Source organism: Hyla sarda, chromosome 4, assembly GCF_029499605.1.
Source record: "Hyla sarda isolate aHylSar1 chromosome 4, aHylSar1.hap1, whole genome shotgun sequence".
NCBI classification, from domain to species: domain Eukaryota; kingdom Metazoa; phylum Chordata; class Amphibia; order Anura; family Hylidae; genus Hyla; species Hyla sarda.
In genome coordinates this window covers 402,021,524-402,032,648 of record NC_079192.1, presented here as the reverse complement: position 1 = coordinate 402,032,648, position 11,125 = coordinate 402,021,524, and positions in this window count along the sequence as shown.

The following is an 11,125-nucleotide window of genomic DNA, read 5'->3' as shown; positions in this document are numbered from 1 at the left end:
TCTTTGCGGATCAGGGCTAATTTCGATTTTGGTAACAGCAGGATGGCTCTCTTGGTATCCACTAGGAAACCCAGGAATTCCATCTCTTGCGAGGGTATCAGCACCGATTTTTTGTGTTTGATGAGGAAACCAAGTTCCTCCATCAACGAGATCGCCCACTGGCTGTGTAGCCAGGCCTGCGTTCTGGAACGTGCCATAATGAGTAGATCGTCCAGATAGATGATAAGGCGAACGCCTCTGCTCCGAAGAACAGCCATCACTGGTTTGAGCAGTTTGGTGAAACACCAAGGGGCAGAGGACAATCCGAACGGAAGGCAGGTGAACTGCCACATTCGGTCCCTCCACAGAAACCTTAGGAAAGGTTGGGAGGTATGGTGTATGGGAACGGTCAGATACGCGTCCTTCAGGTCGATTTTCACTAGCCAGTCCCCTGGCCAGAGAAGATCGCGTAATAGATGGATTCCCTCCATTTTGAAATGGCGGTAAACCACATGTTGGTTGAGGTCCCTCAGGTTGATCACTGGGCGATAGCCGCCATCTTTCTTCTTCACTAAGAAGATGTTGCTGACAAATCCGGGTGATAAGGGGTCTACCTCCAGCACCGCTCCTTTGGACAAAAGCTCTTGGAGCTCGTTGTCTATGAGCTCCATGTTTTGAGTAGAGAACCGAATGGGTTGAGGTACAACGTTCAGATCGGGAAGAGATTGGAACTCTATCCGGTATCCGGTTACCGTATTGAGGATCCACACGTCTGCCGTAATCGTGGACCAGACGTGGGAAAAATACGTCAGTCTGCCCCCCACTACTGTGTGTGGAATTGAAAGTGGGAATGTACTCACCGGTCGGTGGCAGAGATCTAGGGAATCCGCGACCTCCGCATCCCCTCCAGGGTCGTCCTCGAGGAGGGAAAAATGGCGCCGGTTGAGCCATGGGTAGGGCATATTGTTGTTGAGCAGGAGTGAACTGCTGGTTTGGTGGTCTTGTATAGGGCCTATATTGGTTAGTGCGGCCGGCAGATCGCCCTCTGCCTCTACCGGCCTTGCCAAAAACCTTGGTCGGTTGACCGGTCTTTTTCAATGAGGTTTGCGCCTTATCCAGGCTGGAGAAAAGGCTCACAAATTTATTGATGTTTTTAATAAGGTCTTCCCCAAAAAGGAGACCTTCAGCGGAAGGGCCTGGTTCATTCTCCGCTAAATGGCTCAGCTGGGGTTCCAGCTTCATGAGGATTGAGCGACGGCGCTCCACTGAACAGGTCGTGTTCGCGTTGCCCAGCATACAAACAGCACGTTGGGCCCATCCCCTGAGTTGCGATAGGTCAACCGGTTGGGCCGATGAGGCCGCCTGCTCCGACAGATTTAAAATCTTTGTGAGCGGACCTAGGACATCTAAGATGCGGTCTTGGATCACCTTAAACGACCGCTCAATTCCTTTCTTAGAATATTTACCAGACCGCGTTAAATATTTGAGAAGCACCGGGTCTATTTCTGGGGTGACCGCAACTTTCTTGGCTATATATGGCCTGGGACATTCAGCACGCAATTTATTGCGATTCACTCGGTCCAAAGACCGTCTAGTCCAATACTCAATGTATTGCGCTACATGAGGTAGAGGCGCCCAATCACCTGAGCGTGGGTGTGTAATTTCATCAGGGTTGAACAATGGTTGGCCCTGAGAGTCTAATATGGCTTCATTTGGCACCTCAGTGCTGGCGACATGCTGGTCCGCCGTGAACCCCGCATCCTCATCATCATCAAAATCGGAGTCTGTGACCTCGGCATTGTCAGACTCGCCGGAAGACTCATCAGATGTCTCAAATGAGTCCGGCTTAGCCCGCCTGGCGGACTTCTGCCCTTTTTTGTTCTCCTTGGGGCCCAAGGGTCGAGAGAGGTCAGGGAGGTGCGGGGTGCGGCAGGCCGGGTCAGGTCCTGCCTGGGGCACATTATAAACTTCCCCTGCCGGGGAGTCGGATTGCACATTCAAGTGCTTACGTTTGTGAGACACCTTACCCCTAGCGGGGGCGTCTGCAGAAGTGGATGGTAAGAGTATATCAGTGCGTGCATTAGCAGCTAAAGCCGCTTGTATGGACTTGTTAATCATGTCCTGGATCTGGACTGTGGACATGAGGTGGGAGGCACCCAGTTCCACAGCCTCACTAGTCAGACCAGTGAGGCCAGACAATGGCATGGCATTATTATCATTAGCCATAATATGATCTGATAAGACAAGTAAGCTAGTCTATGGAAAATGTCCAGAAAATGGCCACTGTACTAAGGGGCTGAAAGCACAGGATTCACACCTATTAAGGACAAACAGAATACCGCTATGGAGACCACACTAGACCAAGCTGTTGCTCCTCTCACCGCTCGCTGCAACACTGGCGATGGTGAGAGGAGGAGGGAACAGCAAGCAGAGCCCTCAGCCGTAGTATCGCGAGACTACGGCCGAGAGCGCTGTGATAGGACGCGCTGGGTCTCGAAGGCGTGTCGCACGGAGCGCGTCACTAGGCCACGCCCCTCCGACGTCAGCAAGCCCGCGAAGCGCGGCGCGCGCGGGAAGAAGGTAGAAGAAGGCGCTTCTGTGGTAAACTAAAATGGCGCCTGTAAGAACTAAACAGTGAGTATAAATACAGCCCGAGATAGGGAAAAAGGGAGGAAAAACCGAACCCGTTAGAAACAGATAACGGAGGATAGATGTAAGAGCAAGAAACTAATGAATAGTAAGAAATGTAAGAAAAATAATAGAATAACAATAGAAATAAAATAGAAATAATAAGAAAAGATATGTGAAAACAAGAAGTTCTCTCAAAGGGACGGGTGAACAGTTGTAAAAACTGCCACCTTAACCCCTTAAGGACGCAGGACGTAAATGTACGTCCTGGTGAGGTGGTACTTAACGCACCAGGACGTACATTTACGTCCTGAGCATAACCGCGGGCATCGGAGCGATGCCCGTGTCATGCGCGGCTGATCCCGGCTGCTGATCGCAGCCAGGGACCCGCTGGCAATGGCCGACGCCCGCGATCTCGCGGGCGTCCGCCATTAACCCCTCAGGTGGCGGGATCAATACAGATCCCGGCATCTGCGGCAGTTCGCGATTAAAATGAACGATCGGATCGCCCGCAGCGCTGCTGCGGGGATCCGATCATTCATAACGCCGCACGGAGGTCCCCTCACCTGCCTCCTTGCGGCTCCCGGCGTCTCCTGCTCTGGTCTGTGATCGAGCAGACCAGAGCAGAAGATGACCGATAATACTGATCTGTTCTATGTCCTATACATAGAACAGATCAGTATTAGCAATCATGGTATTGCTATGAATAGTCCCCTATGGGGACTATTCAAGTGTAAAAAAAAATGTAAAAAAATGTAAAAGTAAAAGTAAAAAAAAAGTGAAAAATCCCCTCCCCCAATAAAAAAGTAAAACGTCCGTTTTTTCCTATTTTACCCCCAAAAAGCGTAAAAAACATTTTTTATAGACATATTTGGTATCGCCGCGTGCGTAAATGTCCGAACTATTAAAATAAAATGTTAATGATCCCGTACGGTGAACGGCGTGAACGAAAAAAAATTAAAAAAGTCCAAAATTCCAACTTTTTTAATACATTTTATTAAAAAAAAAATTATAAAAAATTTATTAAAAGTTTTTTATATGCAAATGTGGTATCAAAAAAAAGTACAGATCATGGCGCAAAAAATGAGCCCCCATACCGCCGCTTATACGGAAAAATAAAAAAGTTATAGGTCATCAAAATAAAGGGATTATAAACGTACTAATTTGGTTAAAAAGTTTGTGATTTTTTTTAAGCGCAACAATAATATGAAAGTATATAATAATGGGTATCATTTTAATCGTATTGACCCTTAGAATAAAGAACACACGTCATTTTTACCATAAATTGTACGGCGTGAAAACGAAACCTTCCAAAATTAGCAAAATTGCGTTTTTCGTTTTAATTTCCCCACAAAAATAGTGTTTTTTGGTTGCGCCATACATTTTATGATATAATGAGTGATGTCATTACAAAGGACAACTGGTCGCGCAAAAAACAAGCCCTCATACTAGTCTGTGGATGAAAATATAAAAGAGTTATGATTTTTAGTAGGCGAGGAGGAAAAAATGAAAACGTAAAAATTAAATTGTCTGAGTCCTTAAGGCCAAAATGGGCTGAGTCCTTAAGGGGTTAAGAATAAAATTCACACAATATGTAAAAAAAAAAAAAAAAAAAAAACATGAATAAGAAATATAGAAGACAATACTTATCTGCCATGAGCAGAAAGAAAGAGGAAGAGGAGGTCCAGCCAGCCCCTTATATAGGGTCTCCGTCCCAGGGGAGGGGATTCCAAGGGCTGCTGGGAGTTGTAGTTTTAATGAAATTTTTTCTAATGTTAATGAAATAAATTCTCTGTAATTTTTCTGCTATGGGCATTAAAAAGAAAGGTTTAATGCAAGATATGAGCCTCCTGTCTGATATATAACTCAGGATCAGTAATGTAATGTATATACACAGTGACTCCCACCAGCAGAATCGTGAGTACAGCTCTTTAGTATAATACAGGATATAACTTAGGATCAGTACAGGATCAGTAATGTAATGTATATACACAGTGACTCCCACCAGCAGAATAGTGAGACTGTTGAGACCCAATTAGCTCCTAGCAGGCTATAACTACCCCTCCCCCTTACTACAATAATTAATTAAATAATAACTGACACAACAACAATTTAACTTTTCCGTGGGTGGGGATCGGCCACAGCTTTATTTATAAAATTACTTATATAAATAACAATTTAACTGTAACAAAGACACCGATTGGCTTCTTACCAACCCGAGAGGTGCTGCCACACCGTCCTGTGTGGAGGTCTACCCCGGGTTGACCCCGCTTTCACCGTCTTCTTACCGCCAAGCTGTGACTTACAATAAACAGAGATACAAAAAGGGAGGGAGGGAGGGCAAAACTCCGGGTCCTGGGCAGATTGAGGGGGGAAGGGAGGCACCACAGCTATAAATACCCAGGGGAGGGCCCCTGAAAGCCCGGGAAACTATTGAACCCCTGATTGGTGCACTCCTTCCCCCCACCCATGGGACATACCACTATAGCCACTGGCAAGTTTTACAGGTGGGGGAGGGGGCTAAAACATTGCCTGTATATTTCTTAACCCCTTACTGCTCACCAGTCAGGGGGCAAGCTAGTTATGCACAGCTTGCCCCACCAGACTGTTGAGACCCAATTAGCTCCTAGCAGGCTATAACTACCCCTCCCCCTTACTACAATAATTAATTAAATAATAACTGACACAACAACAATTTAACTTTTCCGTGGGTGGGGATCGGCCACAGCTTTATTTATAAAATTACTTATATAAATAACAATTTAACTGTAACAAAGACACCGATTGGCTTCTTACCAACCCGAGAGGTGCTGCCACACCGTCCTGTGTGGAGGTCTACCCCGGGTTGACCCCGCTTTCACCGTCTTCTTACCGCCACGGAGGAGCCCAGTTAGCCCTACACTGGGCTCCGACCCCCACCCAAGAGATACTGGATAGCCAACACCTGGGGCCACCTCAGCCCCCCGGACACACACAACACATTTCCTCTCCAGGAAATCCGCTCAATACATTTCCACTCCAGGAAATCCGCCCAACACATTTCCTCTCCAGGAAATCCGCCCAACACATTTCCTCTCCAGGAAATACACCCAACACATTTCCTCTCCAGGAAATACACCCAACACTTTTCCTCTCCAGGAAATCAGAGGTACCTGCCGCCAGGACCATTTTTTTTTTTTTCTTCTTTCTTTTATTAAATAACTCGTGTGAACTCCACTCTCAGACTCGCCCATACAGCGAAGAGTGCCGCAGCACTCGTACCACCTTGTGGAAAGCCGCTCTCAAAACAAAAACACATATGGGAAAAATCAAACTGGGCAAAAATAGCAACACAACATGCAGATCGCCCGCGCCCCATGCACAGCGCTACCCTCTCCGGAAACCCAGCCACCTCCGCCGGCCCCGATACAAAAAGAGAGCAAATCCCGAACTCACAAAAACCACATCCTATCAAAGAAAAGCCAAAACCCAAAACAGACAAAAAACCGGGAACTGAATAATCGGGGGCGGGGAGCAAAAGAAAAAGGGGGAGGGGCCCCACCACCGTCCAGGCAACAATAGGAGGACAGTGGAAAAAACAGTCATCCGCGGACCCTCATGCAGCACAAGCTGCGTGACCCCGATCGCCTAAGCAGTCTCGGACCGACGGGCCTTTTTTAAAATTTATTTAATTTATTTATTTTTTACTTTTTCCGTGAAACCACAAGATAGGTGCCCAAAAACACAGACACCCAAGTCCCATGGAAGGGGACGAGGAGAAAGGAAGTGCCCCATCCACATAGCCCCGAAAAAAGCTAACGCAAAACCTCGGATCAGAGAAAACGACGCAAAAGCGACAACCAAAAAACCCGACCCGCAGCCGCCGCCAAGCGACCCAAAAAACTGATAGGAAAAACCGGTCGCCGACAGCAAGGCCACCCACTCACGGGCCCAGCCCCTAGGTATACACCAACCGCAAAACAAAAAAGAAAACACCCCCGCCATGTGCCATGCGGCAACCGCACGCCACTGGATCGCAGCACAGCGGGAAAGCCACCCAATTTTTTTTTATTTTTATTTATTTATTTATTTATTTTTTTTATTAGCAGGTGATTCACATGAACAGGTGAAGATACCCAGCGTCACATACTAAGAATGTTATTTGGATTCACGGAGAACACCGTCCAAATCTCGAACCTCCTTAGAGAGGTGACACAGCAGTTAACGTCCGTTAACACAACCTATTAAAACGAAATAGGAAATCAAACATCAGAGCCTCGTAAGGTTACCACAAGGGGCATTCCAGGTAAGAAAAACAAATCCCCTATCCACAGACCATTGGGAACCTCCGGGACCCTCCTCGGCTGTAGACATCCCGGCCTCCACACCAACACCAACCACTCGCAAACGCCTTACCGTGAGTCGCAGGACCCACCAAAGCGGACCAAGAAATACACCACTCTGCACAATGACACATGGGCCAGCCACACAAGCAAACCTTCCAACTCCACCCAAGGGAGCAACCTCCGGAACCACTGCCAAAGAAAACGGGACAAAGCATCAACACCCAGTACCGACCCCAAGGAGCATAGCCCCAAAATAACTCGTAACTCCAAACAGCGAAGAACTGGGTGCAACAAACCGAGCACAGGAAGAAAGCCGAAAAAGAGATAATAGCAGAGACAACGCCCCGAATGTCAGACCGACAACACACCACGATCACTCAAATCACACCCTAGAAAAGAAGAAAAGTATCACCAAATTAGAGCGCAACCAAGCGCAAAAGAGTCCTCTTGAGTCTGGCGCCTTAGACCGCTCGGCCATGTTTTAGAGGCCACGCCAACCCACACAGTACCGTTACAATTCTAGAACATGAGCTGCCGAAGCAAGCACCCAAAGTCCCCACAACCAATACCAAGGGAAAAACGCATACAAAACCCAAGCATGGCAGAAACCCCCCGACTACTAAGACCCAGGGGTAAACCACCCCGCAGCACCACTGGGAAAACCAAACACCACACCAACAACCAACCAAACCAGCCACATCTGAGAACAGAGCAAGCTCCCCGTGAGCCGCAACCGGGGACTGAAAGCAGGCCTGTCCACTGCACAACTCACGAAAAACCCCAAGCAACCGAAACGTCAGCCCTTAGCGCACCCGGGGCACATATGCAGGGGCACAGACACCACACACCCTCGGCAGCCAGAGACAACCTGGAGGAAAAAACTCCACCCAGAACCATAGTCCCCGTGTAACATTCAGTAAATTAGCAAGGACCGGAACCAGGGCACCTACAAGCCCAGAGGAAACCAAAAACAGAGAATTAATTTTTTTATTTTTTTATATTTTATTATTATTTTTTTTTTATTTATTTTTTTATTTTTTTAAACTTTTGAACGCAATCACTCCCTAACCACAGGAAAGCAGCAGACCAACACCAACGCGGCATGCGGAAGCCATGCTAATCTTTACTGTATTGTTCCAATTATAACATACGTGCTGCCAAAGCGAGCACAAAATATGGAACACTTCACAAAGTTGCATGTCAGCCTTGCAGCAATAAACCACACCCCAACAAGCGTAGAGCACTGGAGAATCACCCTCCGGAATACCACCACGAAAAGAACTCACAAGGGTGGACAAACGGCCACTCAAGCGAAACCTACCCACTGAAGACTCAAGCAAAATCTACCCACCGCCACATCAGCTAAAGCACCCAGCACAACATACAGGAGTCGCAGCGGAGAGAGACTACAACCAAGATGGAGAGATAAACCAAACAAAGGGGGAGAAAACCAAAAGAAACAAAACCGTAACTCGGTGGCAACCATTGATCCAGGATAAGGAACAAGCCTCGGGAGCGAAGTCCGCCAAACCCCGGCCACCCAGAGTTTAAGGCCAAAAGACCACTCACCCAAGTGCACACCGCGCAAGATGAAACCCTACCAAAGCACCCCGTCAAGAAGAGACTTACCCAACTCACCACCAGAGACCAAAACAGACATACATCCATATCCGAGACCCAAACACAACAAACGCACAATAACAAAAGGACGAACACTAAACAGAACGTAGCCATCAGCACACAAACCGGGGAAGGGGCCAAGCCCCACAACAGAACACTCACCAATTCCAGAAGATGGAGAAGCACAACAGCTGGAGGGACCACTACACCACTGCCGCAGGCATGGGACAAGGCACGCTGGAGACCGCCGGGTAGCAGGCACTCGGCCGCCGCCCGAAACGGTGCTGGAAACCATGCCGGGAAACCAACAGTAGAGGACTCCGAGGCACTGTATGAGGCAGAGGAGGATGAGGGAGAACCACTGCGGGAAGAACCGAAACACCTACTCCCTGCAGGTGAGCAGAAGGTCCAAAAATAAATAAATAAATAAAAAATAATAAATAAATAAATAAAAACGCCGCCTCCCAGGGCCAGAGCGAGAGCGGCGACGAATAAGTCTATGCTCCCATCCGGCCCCAGAGGGGGAAGAGCAACATGAAATCAGGGGAGCACTCCCTACCCCTCCACGGGGGGCACTGGAGAGGCAGGAGGAAGAAGGACAGCAGCGGCAGCAGGGGGGGGGGGGAGGGGGGGGGGTGGGAACTTGGGACGGGGAGGTAATGGGGAGGCGGGAGGGGGGGCCGTGGCTGCAAGGATATGGGGAGCACTAGAAAAGCAGAGGGAGATAAGGGGGGGGCGCTAGTGTGGTGGGGGTAAGGAGCTGGGTAAATGAGTGGGGACGATATGAGGGCTCATACAGTTTGCGCCGTGATCTGAAGTCGTACGTGGTACCAGCGTCATTTTGATCAGATGATGAGATCACTGTTTATACATATTTACAGTACAAAAAGCAATCAAAAACACGCTAATTAGGACTGTGAAATATGTTTATTCAATTATTTATATTTGTAGCTATTTATGTATCGTATTTATTTAATAATTTATTATTTTTTTAATTATTTTTATTTAATTTTTTTTTTATGTATTAAATTATCTATTTTATTTTTTTTTTATTTTATTTTATTTTTTTATTTGTTTTTTTTATTTTTATAAATTTATTTATTAATTTTTTTTTTTTTTTTCTTATTCTTTTTGCACATACGCCATAGACGGAGCGCTTCAATTGATGATATATTGTTATATTTCGGTCATGTACGCACGTGGCGATACCAAATATGTGTGTGTTTGTTACAATATACAGTACTTAATTTATGTGCACACACACACATATACACATATACACATATACACATATACACACATACATATATACATATATACATACATACACATACATATATACACACATATACATACAAACTTTTATTGAAAGGGTTAAACTTAACTGTTGAAATTTTTTTTTTTTTTTTTTTTTTTTTTTTTGCACTGACATAGCTCCCACAGGGAGCTATGTCACTGCACTCACTGAACCTGACACTGATCACTTGCCATGTATGAACATGGCAACGATCAGTGCTAACAACGATCGATTGCTCAAGCCTGAAATTCAGGCTTGTAGCAATCAATCACGAGCGGACGCGCAGGAGGCATGTGAGTGACCCTCCTGCTGCGTCCCAGCTGATCGGGACATCGCGATTGTATCGCGATGGTCCCGATCAGCCCGACTGAGCAGCCGGGATGCTTGCAATCGCCACGTCTAAAGATGCAATGCCGGACATCTGCCCGATCGGCGATGTCCGGCATAGCATGAGTCCTGGTTGCTAATAGCAACCGGGACTCACGGCTATGATGCGCGCTCGCCTTAGGAGCGCGCATTACAGCTGGGGACGCGCAAATGGACGTTAATAAACGTCCATTTGCGCAGGAAAAAAGGGGGGTTAAGCCAGCAGCAGCCACCCAGGGGCCGCCACCTCCAGAGACGGAGGGGACAACAGGGGGGGGGGACAACAGGGGGGGACCAGAAAGAAACCAGAGCATGCTCATAAGGAGCATGCCTGGGGAGAGGGATGAAGGTACAGGCAGGGGAGAGGGCTCGGGGCAGGGAAGAGGGCAAAAAGAGCGGGTGGGGCAGGCCGCACAGGGACTACAGGGGAAAGGAGAGCGGGACTGAGGAGAGGTCCGCCAGCCTCCCGAACCCAACACCTGCGCAACAGGAGGGGAGGCCAGCTCAGCCACAAGCGAGCATGCCAGCCCTCACCCTCCTGCTCCATCCAGGCCATAAATAAGGGGCAGTAACATACCAACCAGCAGACAAAACTCCGGGTCCTGGGCAGATTGAGGGGGGAAGGGAGGCACCACAGCTATAAATACCCAGGGGAGGGCCCCTGAAAGCCCGGGAAACTATTGAACCCCTGATTGGTGCACTCCTTCCCCCCACCCATGGGACATACCACTATAGCCACTGGCAAGTTTTACAGGTGGGGGAGGGGGCTAAAACATTGCCTGTATATTTCTTAACCCCTTACTGCTCACCAGTCAGGGGGCAAGCTAGTTATGCACAGCTTGCCCCACCAGTACAGCTCTTTAGTATAATACAGGATATAACTTAGGATCAGTACAGGATCAGTAATGTA